Genomic DNA, 22097 nt, shown 5'->3' on the forward strand with positions numbered 1-22097 from the left:
TTACGATTAGTAGTAGTGATAGTAGTAAGATGTCCATTTAGGTTAAACAGTACTATGCTGCTACCACAATCTATATGAGTTAAAAAGTATAGAGTAGTTGTAACGTTGGCTAACTCACCTAATATCCCTATAAGAAATATTGCCTTAACAAAAGCGAAGGTGTTCTAGGGCCAATTAGACAAGTTCCTGCAGGAAGAGTCGGACCGACCAGGTTGTAATGGATATGTGGGGCTGCTTTGCTGGCTTCTCCAAGCAACAACCTGCTAGACAAGGGGAAGTAGAAGAATTCTCGGAACCGACTCCAGGTATCCCCGTCTCACACGAAAGACTGCCGTTCATGGGATGCGTGTTGAATATACTGTAGCCTACAAAAGCACAATTCTGCTGAAGTATGAAGATATCTTCTTATATTGTTGGGGATGTCCAGTTATGCCATGCCATTTGTTCTAAAAGCTTTGATAAGTGAGTCCTGTGGACCAATGGTCTGCGTAGTCGGGGTCACAGTCGAATAGTCTTGGATTCAATTCTTGCGGCAGGACAGAAGCGTTTAGGCACCTTTTTATTTCACCAAATGCCTTTAGTAAATAGGTACCCAGGAAAACATTAATAAATTCAACAGGTTTCCTGTCCCTGACTATGGGAAACCAAATTTGTGTCCTAGCACTTTTTGAAGAATTCGACAGGTGAAGTACCTGTCCCTGACAAATTGAAAACCAAATTAGCAGTTAAGAATCTAAAATAAAATATTCCTTCATTTGATTTGATTTCGAAACAGTGCTTAATTTTATTCGAGAACGCTGCAGAGGTAACAATTTACACCATGCTAACAGTCAACAACACGACACAAATACAACAAAATTACTAAGGATGGTAACAGAGTCCATTTCATGTGGTCTCCATCTCATGTTGGCCTCCGAATGCATGATAGAGCTGATAAGTTAGCCAAAGAATCTGCCTTTAAAGGAGCCGTTGAGTGTAACCTTGGATTGTCAATGAGCAATCTGAGAGCAGCTGTACACCGAGAACTTCAACAAGATCTTGTAGATCTGAGGCAAAGTGAAATTGACACCAGTAATTCCATCTATCATCATACTATCATGCAAGAGGAGCCACACATCTATGGATCATCCAATAAAATCAGCAGACTTCTAGATGTTACTACTTCTCGGCTTAGACTCGGTTACAAGTATCTCTGGGAATTCTCATTATCTGCTGATGTAGACCTGACCAAATGTAAACTGTGTCAACAAAATTATTCGCACACCCTCCGTCACTATGTGATGGAGTGCGAAAAGATACGTGAATTTAGAGACAATTCTATAACCAATGTTCCAGCGATGTGTCAATATTTCATTCAAAATGATCTGCTACCAGAAATTTTAGCCAAATATCCCCAGTTTGCTAACTGTAGGTAGTAACTAAGTGATTGTAACCTATCCACCGCTGCCCACTGGATGGGGGGCGGTGTGCAGGACAAACATATAAATTTTGACACTAGCTCTCCACATATGTCAGTTGCTTAATTTAGAACCTGTACTTGAGGTCGATCTCGAACCCATTGTTGATGTAATGACTTATATTGAATTTTGTAACTAGCTCATCAAGATTGTAACTTGCTTAGCTAAATGAATTGTGGGGTTCAGTCCCTGAGCCCATTATGTGCCTCTGTAACCCTTTCCACTACCGCCCACAAGATGGGTATGGGGTGCATAATAAATGAACTAAACTAAAACTAACAGTCAACATCACACTAGAGCAGCCTGTAAGGTATACACAACACATGTGCACAGACTGCTAGTGTTGGACCAAATAACTGTCTTAGCTCTATACATACAGAATACGATACAGTACAACTAGCTACACATACACTGAAAAATACTGGAGTAACTTTCTGTGATTCAAATCCAAGTCCTTGAAAACCCAACATGGAAAATAGATACCTGGATTATTGTAACATCCATTATAAATAACATAACTGATACACGGAGCAAGACTTTCAGAATCTCATATATATATAGATACCATCTCCATAGATGTTGTCTAGCATGATATAAACAAGGCAGCTAAAGCTGCAAGTGATAAACTTGAAATTGAGCTAGACCTAGGTATTCCAATCTCTTGTCAAAACCGCATTATTTTGGGAAACAAGGGATGACAGACGTGCAATCACTGACACTTAAAGGCAGAAAGCACGAGTATAAAGAGTTATGATATGTTTAAAACCGAAATATTACATGTACGGACAACACAAAACATCCACGAGACAGTGTGACATTGTTAACTTTTGATATATACTCTGTAATCCTTCATGAAGAATAGGGAAGCAGCACACTGCTCTGTGTTTAAGATTGTCAATAACAATTATACACATTTAAGGCCATAAAGACACACGAATAAGGATTAACAAAGCCACTGACCATGCCTGAGCTACTAAAAGAACAATGCCTTCAGCACTAGCATTCCAAAAAGTAATAAAACGCAAGTCTAGAATAAACGACTAATAAAAAAGGCTTAACTATGTCAGAAACTGCAATGTGGCAATACAAATTCTGTTCGACACGATTCCAATTTTATAGAGATCAAGGGTGTATATACGCACTTTCCTTGAAGCAATAACCGCCACTTTCCCCGGCCCTTTTGTAAGCCTTTACAAAAATTGTATTAAGAAACTTAGGTACACGCAGCAATGTGCTGCTATCCTATTATATATGAATGATTATTGAGTATAGATGTAAATCTAACTATTTCACCTAATATCCCCATCTCACAGGTTGGTTAATCATACATGGAATCAGGAGAGAGCGTGAGATACAAATTTAGTCAACTAGCCTAGCGAACTGCTGGACGTGTGAACTCTGAGTAAAGCACAAGAATATCTTCCAATATTCGTGAGTGTATGAATTAGCTGCAAAGCCCAAACTACCTCGTATCATATGGCCAGAAGTAACTGACAATAGGGCACTCACAAGTATGGTGTTGGAGAGCCTGTCCCGGCTCTTGTTCACATAGATTGATTGATAAAGATTAAGCCACCCAAAAGGTGGCACGGGCATGAATAGCCCGTAATGTTCACATAGTTTACAGTTGAAGCATTCACTTCATTTGTTACCTGCAGCCACCTGCCGTTAGTATCGATATAAATAAATAATAAATAAATAAATGTTTATTCAGGTAAGGTACATACATACAAGAGGTTTTACAAAAATTGATAGATTTATAGATAGAGCTAGTACATACAATGCCTAAAGCCACTATTAGGCAAAGCGTTTCGGGCAGGAAAGACATTAAAGACTAAAACTTAATACTAATTGAGATTAAAGTATAAAATGTGTTGAGAACAATTAAAAATAAAAGAAGGGGGGAACATGGCAGAAAAAGCAGCACATATACAATTAGGTCGACAAACAGAGTATCCCAATCAAATTCTGGCAATTATAATGTTCCACTGTCTCAGGAGTGTTTTGTGCTGTCCGTACATATAATATTCGTTTATAAACATATCATAACTCTTTATACTCGTGCTTTCCATCTTTTATGTGTCGGTGATTGCACTTCTATCATCCTTTCTTTCATGAAATAGTGCGGTTATGACAAAGGATTGGAATACCTATGTCTAACTAAATTTCAGGTTTATCACTTGCAGCTTTAGATGCTTTGTCTGCATCATCATGTGGGACTGTACCCATATATAAGAGATTCTGAAAGTCTTCCTCCGTGTATCAGTTATGTTATTCATAATGGATGTTACAATATTCTATCTATTTTACATGCTGGGTTTCCAAGTGTTTGACGAGCTGGCTTTGAATCACAGAAAATTGCTCTTGTATTTTACTTAACTCGTTGACGCAAGAGTCTGTGGAACCCAGTCCGCTAAGCCAGGAGACGCTATTGGTAAGCCCTAGCAATGCCAATGTACATGCTTTCTCTTGCGCTTCGAATTCAGTTACGTGAAAAGGGATATATTTTGTGAGAATGAGAGCTGCGAGCGACGCCGGCGGAACTTGTGCCTCTGGCAGGGCGCTCCCTAGCCACTGGCCCTATAATAAATAATAACAATAATAATAATAATAATAATAATAATTAATAATAATTAATAATTAATAATTTATTGTGTCGGGAGACAGGCATACAGAGTGTATTCGTTCACATTTAGGCTTATATTCACTGACCACCGCCTAGGATGCAACCCCACAGCAAGCTGACTAACTCCTGAGCTCAGTAATCAGTTTGATTGTCCAATAAATCTCTGAACTGTATGTTTGACAAATCTCTCACCCTGTCCATGGAGGACAGAAGAAAAACGTATATATGCTGGTTAGCATTGTAAATGTGTGGCCACGTCTGTGGTAGAAAATAATAATAATAAAAAAAACGGCTTCTCTTTAAACACACCTATTCTAGCCTAACTGATCCTAACCTAACCTAACTTAACGAAAAAGTAAGAGAGTAAAGCTGTGTAAAGTAAAGTAAAGAGTAAAGCTAAAGTAATGAGCTTTAAAGCTGTAAAGTACCTGTAAACATAAGTTAATACATTAGACAACTGACAGTTAGAAAGGCGGGGTCCAAGAGCTAACAGCTCGATCCTGCAGGCATAAATAGTAAATACAAAAATTAAATGCACATATACAACACCTGCTGCTGCAGGTGATAACGTCATAACCTCTTCCTGTGTCGCCAAGGAACTCGGGAAGCTGGTTTATGCCGCATCCTGCACTTAATCTCACAAGTTTAAAACAAATGAGGAAAAGGTGAACTCTTGAGAAAGTTTTTACGAAGGTCTAATTACTTCCTCAACATTATTCTCCGCGAGGCAAAAGTCTGACTCAATAGTTGAACCAGAGAATGAGTTTGTGTGAGATACTGTGTGCTTTTGTGTCTTTGTTCTGTGTTCTCAGGAAACATAATTTCCATTTATCTAGTTATATGGTTTATTTTCTGGTCTATTGAACCATATAATGTTTAGAACTATGAAATGTACATCTTGTAATTTAATTTAATTATTTCATGCAATTATTTTCACCGAGTACAGTGGTTTTATACCAGTGAACCTGGTGGCTCACTGGTTGTTATTCATTACTAGGCAAGGAAATGTTCTGTTTAGTGTTTCCCAGTTGTCTTGGCCGAGTCTCGCCACTTGTTTTGACCAAGCCTAGCCAGCTGTCTTGGCCAAGCCTCCGCAGTTGTCTTGACCAAGCCTAGCCAATTGACTTGGCCAAGCCTCCCCAGTTGTCTTCATCAAGACTAGCCATTTGTCTTGTCCAAGCCTCCACAGTTGTCTTCATCAAGACTAGCCATTTGGCTTGGCCAAGCCTCCCCAGTTGTTTTGACCAAGCCTAGCCATTTGGCTTGGCCAAGCCTCCCCAGTTGTTTTGACCAAGCCTAGCCAATTGTCTTAGCCAAGCCTCCCTAGTTGTCTTCATCAAGACTAGCCAGTTGTCTTGGCCAAGCCTCACCAATGTCATGTACCAGGGACGGGGGGGTACAGGTGCCCATAGTGGGAATATCAGTTCCTAGTGTCCAGGGGAGTATTGCGGGTGTGTGAAGAGAATTGTACACACACAACAACCGCTCTGGGAGCCTAGCGGAAAAAAATGTTGAGGGTAGAAATATGAAAACTTCAGGGGCCAGATTCACGAAAGCACTTACGAACCTATCCATCTTTTCTCAATCTTTGGCGGCTTTGTTTACAATTATTAAACAGTTAATGAGCTCCGAAGCACCAGGAGGCTGTTTATAACAATAACAACAGTTGATTGGGTAGTTTTCATGCTTGTAAACTGTTTAATAAATGTAACCAAAGTCGTCAAAGATTGTGGAAAGATGTACACGTTCGTAAGTGCTTTCGTGAATCTGGCCCCAGGGCTTTTTAGGAATATTTATTATGATTCAACGTTTTATTATTTAATATCTATAACAATCTTTTATTATATAACTTACTTTTTTATGTTCCGACCTGATGCTTACCCTGATAGTTTTCCCCCAGTCTGGTATTACCCAGTTACTGTTCAGTCTGTTACTTCCACAGTTAACTGCACTACACTGTAATGGATCAGTTTGACACTATTTCTACCGCACTGTTGCTGGTCACCTTCAGGACGGCTTCTGCTAAGCTACCAACAATCAGCCCTCTACAACGCCCTGTGTCCCTGGCGATATTTGAGAATGAAAGTCCGTTTCGCTGCAGTGAATTTCTCGGGGTAGTGTTCCTAGCGATATTCAGAATTCGGACTCACATTTTGAGAGCATTTCTGGTAGTTTTAGATGAAGAAACCTGAGCTCTGCCGGAGCGAGGTGGCAGCCAAGAGGCCACATCCGCCCTGAAGCAGGATATGTTTAGTCTACCACCATCTCCACTAAAAATCTCTCTCTCTCTCTCTCTCTCTCTCTCTCTCTCTCTCTCTCTCTCTCTCTCTCTCTCTCTCTCTCTCTCTCTCTCTTTCGTCTTTGTGTGTCGCTTTGTCTGTCCCTTAATTGCGCCTCTCTGTGTCTCTGGCTGCGCCTTTGTCAGTAGCTTGCTTCATGCAGCTATGTTTAGCTGTTCATTGTGTGCACTGTTGTCCTGAATTTTGTTGTTGAATCCTTGACTCAGTTGCTGGTTGTGTTGTGCTGCCTTCTAACTATCCCAAGGGCTCGTTGTATGTTATCTAACTGTCTCAGTGACTGGTTGTGACTGTGTGTGTTGTCGTGTCTGATTGTCCCCGTGGCTGTCAGTATCTTTGCTATTGTCGTAGTGCATGACTGTTTTTGTTTCCGTTTGTTGTGTCGTTACTGTGTACTAGATGGGGTACCCGGCAGTGCCCGGGTAGATCCGGTGAGCGGATTGATCCGGTACCCAGGTCAATTCTGTCCCTCTGGGTCTCTTTGTCTCTCTCTTTCTGCCTCTGTTTATGTCTCTCTATGTCTCTCTCTCTCTCTCTCTCTCTCTCTCTCTCTTGTAACGGGGGGTGGGGGAAACAGCTCTCTTTAGTCCGTTATCCCACCCTCAGTTAGCTAACTATTCTAGAGCACCCCCCAGAGCTCCTACTGCAACCTCTCTCGTTCAACACCTTGTAACCTAGGTATTCGACTACCTAATTGCAATGAGAAGGGTGAAGGAGAAGGGGTGAGAGGAGGAAACTTGGGGTAGAAAGTTGGAGAGGGAAGTAGACGGTGGGAGATAAGAAGAGAGGAGAATAAGGAAAGAGACACGAGAGAAAGAGGGAAGACAGGGAGAGAGACCCAGACGCAGCCTAGTACAACCCTCCTCACCCCCCCCCCCCACCATTCCCGAGTAATTAATATTGTGAAGGGTACAGGAATTCGAGACAAGACTGCGTACCGGAGCGATGTAACGGCTGAAGCAACATGCAATTTAGGAAGATTTGTTGAAAGTAATTATACTGTTTTTGTAAGTTGAAACTGCCTACGGAGGTATGCAATCGTTGCCACACCGAGAATTTTGTGCAAATGAAAACAATTATAATAAAGAGACGCCAAATAAGTACAGATAGGTATCAGGGAGTTCAGCAACTGTCGTCGGCTGCATCTTGGGGGAAGGTCAGTTGCCGGGCCATGCTAGGGCCCCAGGGAAGACCTAGGGAAGCCTAGGGGAGACCTAGGGAAGCCTAGCAGGCTTCCTCTCCCAGAGGAGCGCACTCAAGAGGATACACTGGAAGGTGATGTAGAGCCCAGAGTGTGAGGAAGACTGGGGGATTGCGCACTAGGACAGGGCCGGGTACTGGCTCAACTGGAAGACTGCGAGTTTTACAGATATATGTGAGAGAGAGAGAGAGAGAGAGAGAGAGAGAGAGAGAGAGAGAGAGAGAGAGAGAGAGAGAGAGAGAGAGAGAGAGAGAGAGAGAGAGAGAGAGAGAGAGCATCACGTGAGTGAGAGTGACAGAACCTTGTGTGGGCGTAACTCTCACACTCTCATCCATTGATCGCGCCCGCAGTAGTTCCAGGGAAAGCACCGCACCCATGGTGCTCCTCTCACACTGTCCCCTCTCACACTGTCCTCTCTCACACTGTCCTCTTACATACTCACACACTCCTGTTTCACACTGTCACTTCGCACGCTGAAGCTTGAATCTGCAAGCACTTGTATAAAACAAACCTACGATAATTATATATATATATATATATATATATATATATATATATATATATATATATATATATATATATATATATATATATATGTATAGTTATGATACTCATGTCTTAGTATGTTATCACATAAGATTATTGTCTCGTGTTGATGACGTTCAAGATGATTCCTGATGAGCTAGTTGTGTTTACAGGGTCGAACACCAGCTCCCTAGCCCCGGCCCCGGGCTTTCCATCTCCTGGTCAGTTACTAGGATGACATTAATCTCCGTTCCTTCCTTGACCACTGGATACCATATATATCCCTCTATGTATTTTGAATTCTGGGGGGTTTCTAACTCTCCTTTCTGCAAGAAATATTATAGACGCATTTCAACACCCTTCTCCAAACATTTTCTCATTAGATACATCCCCCACCTTCCTTGAAACAGTGCTTTGACGGCCTCTTGAATTGTTCAGATACTTGAAGGTTGTTCTCATATTTGCTAGCTTAGCATATGTTCTTGGTGGGTCTCTTAGTGGGTCTCTTGGTGGGTCCCTTGTGTGCCTGGGGTGAGTGTTGTGTACGTCCAGGACCTCTCTCCCTCTCTCTCTCTCTCTCTCTCTCTCTCTCTCTCTCTCTCTCTCTGGAAATGTCTACAGTCGTTGCTCATCCTGGTTCTTCTCATCAGATTTACATCATCATCTGCGAACAGTTACACAGAGGGGCTCTAGTTACTGAGCTGTGTTTTCCGTATATGAACAACAGCATGAGGCCTGGCACTCATCCTCGTGGGACTCCTCTAATGACATTACATCATTCATGTCTCTCTCCGCTTCTTCCTCTCTCTCTTCTTCGTTAGGTTGTCACGAAAGCACTCCAGTTTGTTCCTTTCATTCATCCTACCGTGTATGGGTTCATCCCTCCGTGTAGGGGTTCAACCCTCCGTGTATGGGTCTAACCCTACGTGTATGGGTCCATGGCACCGAAGCGCCTACTGGAGATACCCATGTCTGAGTACCAACGAAAGGGTTCAGGGTGAGGTCACCCAAGGATGCTGCCTGTATGTCTGAAAATTTAGCATGCCTCTCAAGACATCAGGACGTCTAAATGTTAGACAACATTACCCCAAAACGTCAGACAACAGAATCCCAAACGTCAGCCAACAAACTCAGTGGAGACTTAATGATTGTCATAGCTCGCTTCAGTGGTGTCATATCGTTCATTAAGCCACCATTTCCAGTGATATAAGCGCCCATTCACGCGAGATAACGGAACCAGGATAACGCAAATGATAGCAGGAGAGACGGCCAGTACCAGACATGAACAACCCCGGAAGGGAGGGTACAGGTACACAAATGCAAAATGAAGCACTCAGAATTATACTTGGCTGTCCTATAACTACCAAAGTTCTCAACATGCAGAAAGAATTAAATATGCTTAGCATTAGAGATAGAATATTTGAAATTAATCTTATGATGGGACTAAAGCTTCTGCGTGATAACAAAAACAACATTGTGTCAGTTGCACTGTTAGAACACCTACGAAATGGAACTAGCGAGTCTGAATGGATTCAAAGAACAGCCACTCATATTAAAATGATGGGACTGCACGATGTATATACAGATGAAAGAGTACAGCACTTCCTTCCACCCTGGCAGATAGTACCTTTTGACATCCTGACCCCTGCATACCCCACCAAGAAACTAATTACAAACAACCCTCATGCTCAGCTTGCTGCTAAATTAAGCACCATAGAACACATTCACAATATACAAGCTGAAAACAACATTGCACAGTCCATATACACTGACGGATACAGTGTATACAGTGTACAGGGCCGGAGCTGACTGTCAACGCAGTTACACAGGGAGAGAGTTCCATAGGACGAGACTCTCCATGCCTCTATATGCACCCCCTCACCACCCCTCACCCCCTCACTCTCACTCTTTGGTTGCCTCTAACTCTAGGAGTAAGTGGAGACAGAGTAATGGACTCGTGATGGAGGAGTATCGATGGAGGTGAAAATGGAGCCATCAACCATCAGCGTTTGTAACCAACCTCCGTTTGTACGCACACACACACACACACACACACACACACACACACACACACACACACACACACACACACACACACACACACACACACACACATGATCTGGGGGTTGATATCACACCGAATCTGTCCCACATCAAAAGGATATCATCAGCGGCATATGCTAGGGTAGCCAACATAAAAACTGCCTGTAGAAACTTGTGTAAGGAATCGTTCAGGACCCTGTATACCACTTATGTCAGACCAATTCTGGAGTATGCAGCTCCAGCCTGGAGTCCATACTTAGTTAAACACAAGACGAAGTTAGAGAAGATTCAGAGGTATGCGACCAGACTAGTCCCGGAATTGAGAGGTATGAGCTACGAGGAAAGGCTAAGGGAACTGAACATCACATCGCTGGAAAACAAGAGTAAGGGGGAGACATGATAACCACCTACAAAATTCTCAGGAGAATTGTCAGGGTGGACAAAGACAAACTCTTTAGCTCGGGCGGAACACGAACAAGGAGACACAGGTGGAAACTTAGTACCCAAATGAGCCACAGGGACTTTAGAAAGAACTTTTTCAGTCTCAGAGTAGTTAACAGATGGAATGAATGCATTAGGCAGTGATGTGGTGGAGGCTGACTCCATACACAGTTTCAAGTGTAGATATGATAGAGCCCAGTAGGCTCAGGAATCTGTACACCAGTTGATTGACAGTTGAGAGGCGGGACCAGAGAGCCAGAGCTCAACCCCCGCAAGCACAACTAGGTGAGTACAAACACAGAACAAAATAGTTCCCCACGGGATTGCAATAACATCATATATTTTCCTCTCAGCTATGTGTCATCCAAAGAGGAATATACGTCAGTGAAGAGCACCCATTCACCCCCCTCAGTCTTCTTCTCTCCCTCAGTCTTCCTCCCTTCCTCCCTACCTCAACCTTCCTCCCTACCTCAGCCTTCCTCCCTACCTCAGCCTTCCTCTCTCCCTCAGCCTTCCTCTCTCCCTCAGCCTCCCTCCCTACCTCAGCCTTCCCCCTACCTCAGCCTCGCTCTTCCCCTCACCCAGGAGATTAAGCATCACAAAACCTAGTGTCGTTTGTCATTATTTTTCTCACATTTTCCACTCATATTATTTTTCTTTGCTCCTTTTCCCAATACTGTATTTACTGTTTCCTATTCTTCTTTACCGAGCATTCCCTGTTTCACAATTATCGTCGTCCTCATCTGCCTCCACCACCCGCACGCTTTCTCTCTCTCTCATCTTTGCCTATCCTCAGATTTATCATATTTTCTTCCGTTACATCATTCTGTTTTTGGTGTGATTATTCTCCGTCTCCTTGCGACGTGGCTAGGGCCAGCAGCGAGGACACATAGGTCCTCCCTATACTGTCTCTTCGATACAATAATGTTTTTATAGGCCATTCCTCATCCTCAAATGTTGTCAACTTTGAGCTCAGTGTGTGCCTAAGCGTTGTCAGCTCTCTCTCTCTCTCTTGCAAGCATAGGTACACACACACACACATACACAGGCGGGACCAAAGAGCCAAAGCTCAACCCTCGTAAGCACAACTAGGTGAGTATATACACACACAGTAAGCGAGGCTGCGGGAAATTGCATCTTCCTGATAGAAAGCTTTCGACATAGCTCCTCACAAATGGCTTCGCCGTGCTAAGTTGGGAAAGATTTACCTTCCAGGAAGGAGAAAGAGCGTTCCAGTAAGAGGAGAGACGTCAGGAATGGTGAGGGGTAATAAACAGGGGGTACGACAAGGGTTGGTACCTAGGGCCCATTCTCTTCCTAACATTTGTAAATAACCTAAGAGAGGTAACAGTTCATGCCAGTGCTTGCTAACGAAGCAAAATTAAAAAGAAGGATCAGCATAGTGGAAAAATGTGACACATTGCACTATGAACAAGACAGCCTTCAAAACGTTCTGTAGCGACTGGAACGAAAGAAAGGCAAATTCTGACTAAAGAAAACGAGAAAAAAATTGGGGCAGACATCTGTATTTTATCTGCAATTTTTTCACGAGAGTTCCACTGCTCCACAAGCCCGGCCTGGAACCAAACTTGTCTTGTGATCAGTAAGGCTGTTGCGACCCTCTGGCCCACAACACCAACTCTAACAACAGATGAATGCATCAGCAGAACAAGGTCGGCAGCTTACAACATTCTGCAGTTCACCCGTGTGAAGAAAACATTGCAAGAACACAGAGATACACGATTAGACTTGTCCCAGAACTGAAGGAACTTACCTACAGTCAAAGGCTCAGACTCGCCACGGTGGAAGAAAGGTGAATCAGCAGGAAAATTAGAACAACGTAAAAGATGTTAACGGGAATGAATAGGGGTGATGAAGAGGCTATGTTCAAAGTGAGAACCTGCAGCTGGAGACACATGTAAGATAAGACCAGACGACACAGGTGGCAGCTGGAGACACATGCGTCGAAGAGACGCCAGAAAAACGTCTTCACCGTAAGGTCTCACAAGTAAATGGAACAGGCTACAGTGAATGCATTAACTGTCTAGGAAAAGGAAAGGTGGGGCTAGCGAGCTATAGCCTGACCCTATAAACGCAACTAGGTGAACACACAGACGTAAACAAAAGCGGCAGGCTCTGGCGTAGACATAGCCGCTGCCAGCATGAAATATATTGCCAATTTGCATAGCCGAGGAAAGCAGTTAATATTCATAATTATTAGGCTATTTATATACAAAGTAGCCGAGGGGTGTGAGGCGAGGCTGTGCTGGCAGCACTGAGTGCTGACCGCTGACGTATGGTCCAGAGTGAAGCAATAACTGTTAATATTGTGTCAGCAACAGTAGCAACACACCAATATTGTGTCAGCAACAGTAGCAACACACCAATATTGTGTCAGCAACAGTAGCAACACACCAATATTGTGTCAACAACAGTACCGACACACCAATACTGTACCAACAACAGTACCAACACACCAATACTGTACCAACAACAGTACCAACACACCAATACTGTGTCAGCAACACCTCACTCTCCCCACCTCTCCCTCACACTGTTCACCTCTCACTTGCCTCATCACACTCAAAATCAATATGAAGACTGTGTAAATTAGTTCTTAATCTGTGTTCACGATACAGGGATCAATGTGGCCGTTGTTCTCTGCATGTTCCATGTGAAGTCATATGTTCTTCACCATGAGGGAACAACGGCGCCCTCTCCAGTGAACACACTACATGAACACTCGTTATTCTTATACATTTCCATGTATAAATATACCTTACATTTACTTCAGCTAATGTGTAAGTTTATACAGCAGAGAGAGACGTCCAATCTCGACTTGAAGGCAGAGCGGTTATTGAATCTTGGACTGCATTCATTTTTCCCTCAATGACTTCAATTGCTGCTTTTAAGCTAATAAACAATGGTCTTTACTCTTAGACTTGTAAGCCTTATTGTCTCTGGCATTAAGGCACATGAAAGGGTTCATCCCAATCCCCTGAGCTAAGCACCCGGGAGCCTGCAAGGAGCCAGATTCCCGAAAGCACTTACGAACGTGTACATCTTTTCTCAATCTTTGGCGGCTTTGTTTACAATTATTAAACAGTTAATGAGCTCCGAAGCACTAGGAGGCTGTTTATAACAATAACAACAGTTGATTGGCAAGTTTTCATGCTTGTAAACTGTTTAATAAATGTAACCAAAACCGTCAAAGATTGAGGAAATATGTACACGTTCGTAAGTACTTGGAATCTGGCCCCGGCCAGGACCGTCCGCTCTATATACACACAGTGACGGGGGGGGGGGGGGGGGGGCGCACACTCCCCCAACCATCTAACAACAATTGCATTCTGCAGTTGCAATAGTTGCATTCTCTTCTCTTTCTGATTGGCTTAATTATCTTAGTTTGGTCCTTGTTATTTGCTACTTTCTCTTCATCAGATCGATCTCTTCACTTGCCACTCCGTTAAAAAGACAATTGTTTCGTCTAACCACAAACATACGAACCCCTGCAACCCCCCTAACCTATCGAGGCCGATGCATAGTGTCAGTAACTGATCGAATCCGTAAAGAATGCGACGTGTTAAGCTAGAAGACGGGTTGGTCGCCTTACAGAACACATCTTGAAGGTCCTGGTGCTTGTGTGAGCAGGGAGGGGCTTCGAACCCCTCCACAGTCCGTCAGAGAGAGCTCGGAGCTCACGGTGCTGTGATAACCAGGGCCAGTTGTGTGGTTAGCGCAATCGTTTCAACCTACTGCTAGCTGCTCCCGGTTCGATTCTCAGGCCGAAAGAGGCGTTTGATCACGTTTCCTAACACCTGACGTTTCACCTGGCAGTAAATAGATAACCGAGAGTTGGTTGACTGTTGTGGGTAGCATCTTGGGAAGTGACCAATCGTTGGCAAGGGAAGACGAGTCAACATCTCACCATCACAACTTTTTTGTTTACTTCATCTATAAAACAGAAGACGGGTGGCTTGCGCAGTCAACATACAGGGAGTAACTGGACCGTGGAGGGAGAGAAGGCGCCCAGATACCACCTGAAGAACACTACACGATGCACCACGTATTTCACATTAGATTAGTTAGTGTTTATGATACATTAGGAGTTCCTGCGACGGCGCTGGAACCAATCGTATTGGCGTATGCCTTTCCATTGGAGACTTTCAGCGCCGTGGAGAGGGGGGACCTGCTGCCTGGGTAACAGCTTTTCCCCCGAATCAACCTACCCTGGCTTTGCGCCCTGGTGAGACCACTCCAGACCGACAACCAGAGCACAACTCCATAGTCTCCTGAGACTGATGGATGCTTACTACTAGGTTCACATAGACGTCTGCTCATAATGTACACGAGTACACATGAGAACCAAAGACTGTACACATGAGTACCAGTGTACACGAGAGCACAAGAGTACACAAAATAGTACATGAGAGTAGAACAATATGAGAACTGTGTACATAAGAGAAACAAAGAAGATAATAGAGCATCCGTGGAAGTAAACTTGGGTTAGGCCACATTAGTGTCACCACTAAACTACCATCTCCTGCCATTACTGCATAACACACAAGGAGAGAGAGAGAGAGAGAGAGAGAGAGAGAGAGAGAGAGAGAGAGAGAGAGAGAGAGAGAGAGAGAGAGAGAGAGAGAGAGAGAGAGAGAGGAGAGGCAGGAGGTGGTATCAGTAGGCCCTAGGGGGCCCTCTGACATCTACTCTTATCATGACAAAAGTTCTGGGACTTAACATCCTGCCGCAATGAAGGCAGGACGGTATTCATTGGGGAAAAGGAAGTTTGGAGAATTATCTTTGTTTCTGCTACTGCTACCTCTGCTACCTCTGCTACCTCTGCTACTTCTGCTACCTCTGCTACTTCTGCTACCTCTGCTACCTCTGCTACCTCTGCTACTTCTGCTACCTCTGCTACTTCTGCTACCTCTGCTACTTCTGCTACCTCTCCTACTTCTGCTACTTCTGCTACCTCTGCTACTTCTGCTACCTCTGCTACCTCTGCTACTTCTGCTACCTCTGCTACCTCTGCTACCTCTGCTACCTCTGCTACTTCTGCTACCTCTGCTACCTCTGCTACTTCTGCTACCTCTGCTACTTCTGCTACCTCTGCTACCTCTGCAACCTCTGCTACTTCTGCTACCTCTGCTACTTCTGCTACTTCTGCTACCTCTGCTACCTCTGCTACTTCTGCTACCTCTGCTTCCTCTGCGACTTCTGCTACCTCTGCTACCTCTGCTACTTCTGCTACCTCTGCTACTTCTGCTACTTCTGCTACTTCTGCTACCTCTGCTACTTCTGCTACCTCTGCTACCTCTGCTACTTCTGCTACCTCTGCTACCTCTGCTACTTCTGCTACCTCTGCTACTTCTGCTACTTCTGCTACCTCTGCTACTTCTGCTACCTCTCCTACTTCTGCTACTTCTGCTACTTCTGCTACCTCTGCTACTTCTGCTACCTCTGCTACTTCTGCTACTTCTGCTACCTCTGCTACTTCTGCTACCTCTGCTACCTCTGATACCTCTGCTACCTCTGCTACTTCTGCTACCTCTGCTACTTCTGCTACCCCTGCTACCTCTGCTACTTCTGCTACCTCTGCTACTTCTGCTACCTCTGCTACCTCTGCTACTTCTGCTACTTCTGCTACCTCTGCTACTTCTGCTGCTTCTGCTACCTCTCATACTTCTGCTACCTCTGCTACTTCTGATACCTCTGCTACCTCTGCTACCTCTGCTACTTCTGCTACCTCTGCTACTTCTGCTACTTCTGCTACCTCTCCTACTTCTGCTACCTCTGCTACTTCTGCTACTTCTGCTATTTCTGCTACCTCTCCTACTTCTGCTACTTCTGCTACTTCTGCTACCTCTGCTACTTCTGCTACCTCTGCTACTTCTGCTACTTCTGCTACCTCTCCTACTTCTGCTACCTCTGCTACTTCTGCTACCTCTGCTACCTCTGCTACTTCTGCTACCTCTGCTACTTCTGCTACTTCTGCTATTTCTGCTACCTCTCCTACTTCTGCTACTTCTGCTACTTCTGCTACCTCTGCTACTTCTGCTACCTCTGCTACTTCTGCTACCTCTGCTACCTCTGCTACTTCTGCTACCTCTGCTACCTCTACCACCACCACCACCACTACCACTATTACAACGATACTACTGCCACCTCGCAAACCACTTCCCTCCAACCTTCCTAATAAAATACACAATATCTAAACACCACCACAAAGAGAACTCACAACAATTTAGAAAAAAAACAATTTCGCAACACCAATTTTTGAGACAAAGAAACTAATTCCAACTCCTGCAATAAATGTTAAATATAATTACTCCCCAAAGACTAATTCAACTAAAGAGCGGCCATATTGTTTATAGGACTTGAAGACACAGGACTTGAAGACACAGGACTTGAGGACACAGGACTTGAGGACACAGGACTTGAGGACACAGGACTTGAGGATACAGGACTCGAGGACACAGGACTTGAGGACACAGGACTTGAGGATACAGGACTTGAGGACACAGGACTTGAGGACACAGGACTTGAGGACACAGGACTTGAAGACACAGGACTTGAGGACACAGGACTTGAGGACACAGGACTTGAGGACACAGGACTTGAAGACACAGGACTTGAGGACACAGGACTTGAGGACACAGGACTTGAAGACACAGGACTTGAGGACACAGGACTTGAGGACACAGGACTTGAAGACACAGGACTTGAGGACACAGGACTTGAGGACACAGGACTTGAAGACACAGGACTTGAGGACACAGGACTTGAGGACACAGGACTTGAGGACACAGGACTTGAAGACACAGGACTTGAAGACACAGGACTTGAGGACACAGGACTTGAAGACACAGGACTTGAGGACACAGGACTTGAGGGCACAGGACTTGAGGACACAGGACTTGAGGACACAGGACTCGAGGACACAGGACTTGAGAACACAGGACTTGAGGACACAGGGCTTGAAGACACAGGACTTGAGGACACAGGACTTGAGGACACAGGACTTGAGGACATAGGACTTGAAGACACAGGACTTGAGGACACAGGACTTGAAGACACAGGACTTGAAGACACAGGACTTGAAGATACAGGACTTGAGGACATAGGACTTGAAGACACAGGACTTGAAGACACAGGACTTGAGGACAGGACTTGAAGACACAGGACTTGAGGACACAGGACTTGAAGACACAGGACTTGAAGACACAAGACTTGAAGACACAGGACTTGAAGACACAGGACTTGAAGACACAGGACACATGCACACTTGTGTCTAACAAGCCGTTACTGACATTAGCCGATAGGAACCGTTCTTAACCATTTGTGTCCCAGTCGGGATTCGAACACGGAATTCTCGATTGCGAGTCGAGAACGAACCCGATTGTACCATGACATTAACTTGAAAAATCAGCATATACATTTTGGGCAAGCTCAGCACACATGCTCAGCGCACACGCTCAACACACACGCTTAGCACACCCCGACTCAACACACCTACTCAACACAGACCATCCCACACACTGGTAATACGGAACACTTAGTAAGTTTGGCGAAGTTTTCCTCGTGGCGAAGAAGAGAGAGAGAGAGAGAGAGAGAGAGAGAGAGAGAGAGAGAGAGAGAGAGCAGGGACTAGGCGCCCAGAAAACATCAACAAAGTGCACTAGGCTATGCGTTTTAATGCCAAGGTCTAAAACGTGCCGTGCATACACCATATATATATATATATATATATATATATATATATATATATATATATATATATATATATATATATATATATATATGTATATATATATATATATATATATATATATATATATATATATATATATATATATATATATATATATATCTCATTGGGCTGTTTTGTAAACAATTCAATAATACAAATAAAATCAAGACTTGGTATCAACAGGAAATTAGAAGAATATGCTTGTATAGTTTTTAAATTACCTGGAAGTTTGGAATGATTGCAGAGAGGGTAGGGATATCTTGAGATAAGACTGGAGTTATAAGACTAGAGTAATAAGACTCGAGTAATAAGACTGGAGCTATAAGACTGGGGCTATAAGACTGGGGCTATAAGACTGGGGCTATAAGAGAACAAAGATGTCGACTCACTAAAGAGGATAGCGTGGGGACGCAGTGGTCATGAAAATATCAATAAGATTCAGAACCTCTTTCCGTCCTAGTGGTAAAAGGTGTCTAGCAGTTGACAGGCTTGTTGACAGTCACTTGGCCACTGTTGATAGCCTCTTGACGGCTGTTGACAGTCACTTGACCACTGTTGATAGCCTCTTGACGGTTGTTGACAGTCACTTGGCCACTGTTGATAGCCTCTTGACGGCTGTTGACAGTCACTTGGCCACTGTTGATAGCCTCTTGGCGGCTGTTGACAGTCACTTGACCACTGTTGATAGCCTCTTGACGGCTGTTGACAGTCCCTTGACCACTGTTGATAGCCTCTTGAACCCTTTTGGTTCCTAAGAGTCAAAACTTTATAGATTCCAATGATGTCAACAAAATGTCTCTTAACTCACCGTAAGATCTACATAGACCCACGGTGGGCCGCCCCCAGGGTAAGACCCGCTGTAGTTAGTCTAACCCCAGGGGGAAGACATGGGTGTACACGCCTCGTCCTGCCTGGGGATCGAACCTGCGACAATTCGGTTGTGAGCTGCTCTGACTTATAGCCTTAAACAACCCAGGGTAACCCAGGGTAATGCAAGACAACCCAGGGTAACCCAGAGTTCGTTAGTGTCTGCCGGGAGCAGAAGCTCGTCACTGCCTAATTACTTACCATCCTCTCACTCCTTTACAATTTCTGTCCGTCCAATTCTCCCGACATTTGTACTCTTGATTAAACAAACGCTAGTAAACATTGGCAAATTGTCCTGCCAGAGTGTGTTGGGCTATTCGACTGCACTAGGCTACGCGACCGTGTTGGGCTACGCGACCGTGTTGGGCTACTCGACTGTGTTGGGCTACTCGACCGTGTTGGGCTACTCGACTGTGTTGGGCTACGCGACCGTGTTGGAGAACTCGGGAGACTAAAAGCTCGGACACGGCAGTGCTCCAGCTGCTGTTGTTGTTGTTGTTTCTGTCACTGTTGTTGTGTACGTTTCTGCTACCAAAAATGGTCAGAGGAAGGACTCTACACTTAAGAGTATCCGGACATGTAGAGTCCGGATAACCGCCCTCACAACACAACTGCGTTTCTGGCGGGAAACGCAGCGTTTCACAGGCAGCGCAGGAGAAACGCAGCGTTTCTGCCCGAAACGCTGCGCGTACTAGTGGCTTTACAAGAATGTAATTACTATGCTATGTATCCTCACAATCCCAATGTACCTTCTTGTATATATATAAATAAAATAAATAAATAACTAGGACTCCTCTGGTGAGGTGATTCCCAGGCTACTCGGGGAATCCTAGTGGTTCCGATCCTAGTAGTTCCCAGGACCGGTATTGCTGTTCCTAGGGCTGGTGCCAGTAGCTGTGTTGAGTATGTGTGTGCTGAGTGACGCACCAGTGCCACAGAGTGCCTCTCACTCACAAGCACTCTCCAGCAGAGTGTCTAGGGGGTCAGCGCCTCCAATACACTCAAGTCACTCTCTCTCGCGTCACGCCACCACCTTTGATGTCGAGGGCGAGGCACGTCAGAGCCACTGGCCTCCTCCACAGATACACCCCCAGGCAGCTGTATGCTCCAGATATCTGCAGGAGAGCCACAGCAGTCAGCCCCTACCTTGAGGTGCTTCCGGGGCTTAGCGTCCCCGCGGCCCGGTCGTCGACCAGGCCTCCGCCCCGACCACAACCGCTCCCCCTGCCGCCTTCAGGAGCAATACTGAAGATGCCCACCTCCCTCAGCTCTTCAGGAGTCCCAAAGGCGGCTACATCTTCCACTTTCTCCACTAATCCGTGTTAAAAATAAAGTTTTCCCACGACTCTAATGATCTGGAGGAGAACTAGTGAACAGTGTGTGTCAAGTTTCATCGACAACTATATTAATAACGTTGGCGGCATAAATAGCGATAAACACACCAAGATCTTGTAAGAGTAATGTGGCGACACTGCTGAAGTACCCGAGTATGTCTCAAAGATTCGATGAGCGGTAAGATGATGATTGGTGTTTGGAGAGGCTGGGTGAGTGTGTGAGAGGTTGGGTGAGTGTGTGAGAGGTTGGGTGAGTGTGTGAGAGGTTGGGTGAGTGTGTGAGAGGTTGGGTGAGTGTGTGGGAGGTTGGGTGAGTGTGTGGGAGGTTGGGTGAGTGTGTGGGAGGTTGGATGAGTGTGCGAGAGGTTGGGCGAGTGTGTGAGAGGTTGGGTGAGTGTGTGAGAGGTTGGGTGAGTGTGTGGGAGGTTGGGTGAGTGTGTGGGAGGTTGGGTGAGTGTGTGGGAGGTTGGGTGAGTGTGTGGGAGGTTGGGTGAGTGTGTGGGAGGTTGGGTGAGTGTGTGAGAGGTTGGGTGAGTGTGTGGGAGGTTGGGTGAGTGTGTGGGAGGTTGGGTGAGTGTGTGGGAGGTTGGATGAGTGTGCGAAAGGTTGGGTGAGTGTGTGGGAGGTTGGGTGAGTGTGTGAGAGGTTGGGTGAGTGTGTGGGAGGTTGGGTGAGTGTGTGAGAGGTTGGGTGAGTGTGTGGGAGGTTGGATGAGTGTGCGAGAGGTTGTGTGAGTGTGTGAGAGGTTGGGTGAGTGTGTGAGAGCTTGGGTGAGTGTGTGAGAGTTCAGGCGAGGGTGTGAGAGTTTGGGATGAGTGTGTGAAAAGCCGCCTGAGAGTGAGAGGTGGCCGGATGAGAATGACAGATTGAGAGAGTGTGATAGTGAATGTCTACGATGGGGGAGGGTGAGTGTGCGAGCGAGGCCAGCTAGTGAGTGTGAAAGAGGCGGTGAGTGAGTGTGAAAAGGACTGATGAGTGTGAAAATGCAGTGAGAGTGAGTACTTACGTATCAGCATCTACAGGAAAGTAAGGTCTAACAAAGGCTGTTTAGATTGCCTTGAAAGACCCCGGGTTAAGATTTGTAAATGACGTTTTAATGTTTACCAGCATTGCATATGCTGCTGATGCTACCCTGTTCATGTGTGCCTCTTGAGATAGTGTTGGGATGATATCCACTCCCAAGTCCTTTTCTCTCAGTCCTGTAGATGCTTCCCCTTCTTATGGTGTCAATATCTTATGGCCTTCTTTCCCCCCTTTCCCATCTTTATTACCGTACATTTGTTGGGATTGAATTCTATGAACCATTTGTTTGCCGCCTCCTGTAGTGTGCCAAGGTCCTCCTGTAACCTTCTGCAGTCCTCTTCGGTTTCCACAAGCATTATTAACTTTGCGTCGTCTGCAAAAATTGTCATGTCAGAGCGGTAGGTCGTTCACCTAAATTAGGAAGAGAAGGGGTTCCAGGACCGACACCTGAGGAACTGTTGGTCGTTCACTTAAATTAGGAAGAGAAGGGGTTCCAGGACCGACACCTGAGGAACTGTAGGTCGGTCACC

At 45.0% G+C, this 22097-nt stretch overlaps 1 protein-coding gene across 3 annotated transcripts in view; it reads right to left on the bottom strand.

The window, feature by feature from the left end:
* Adar (Adenosine deaminase acting on RNA) overlaps window positions 1-22097 on the bottom strand; it is a 153900-nt gene that overhangs the window by 38678 nt on the left and 93125 nt on the right. The window contains exon 1 of one of the 3 annotated variants that reach the window (XM_045725315.2): window positions 5965-6231. The exons of 1 other annotated variant lie outside the window; for it this stretch is intronic. The gene's annotated coding sequence lies outside the window, so the exon portion shown is untranslated. Of the gene's footprint in view, window positions 1-5937; window positions 6232-22097 lie in introns of those variants that run through there. One more of the 3 variants, XM_045725316.2, reaches the window with a different exon arrangement.

The sequence above is a fragment of the Procambarus clarkii genome, chromosome 57 (assembly GCF_040958095.1).
Source record: "Procambarus clarkii isolate CNS0578487 chromosome 57, FALCON_Pclarkii_2.0, whole genome shotgun sequence".
NCBI classification, from domain to species: Eukaryota; Metazoa; Arthropoda; class Malacostraca; order Decapoda; family Cambaridae; genus Procambarus; species Procambarus clarkii.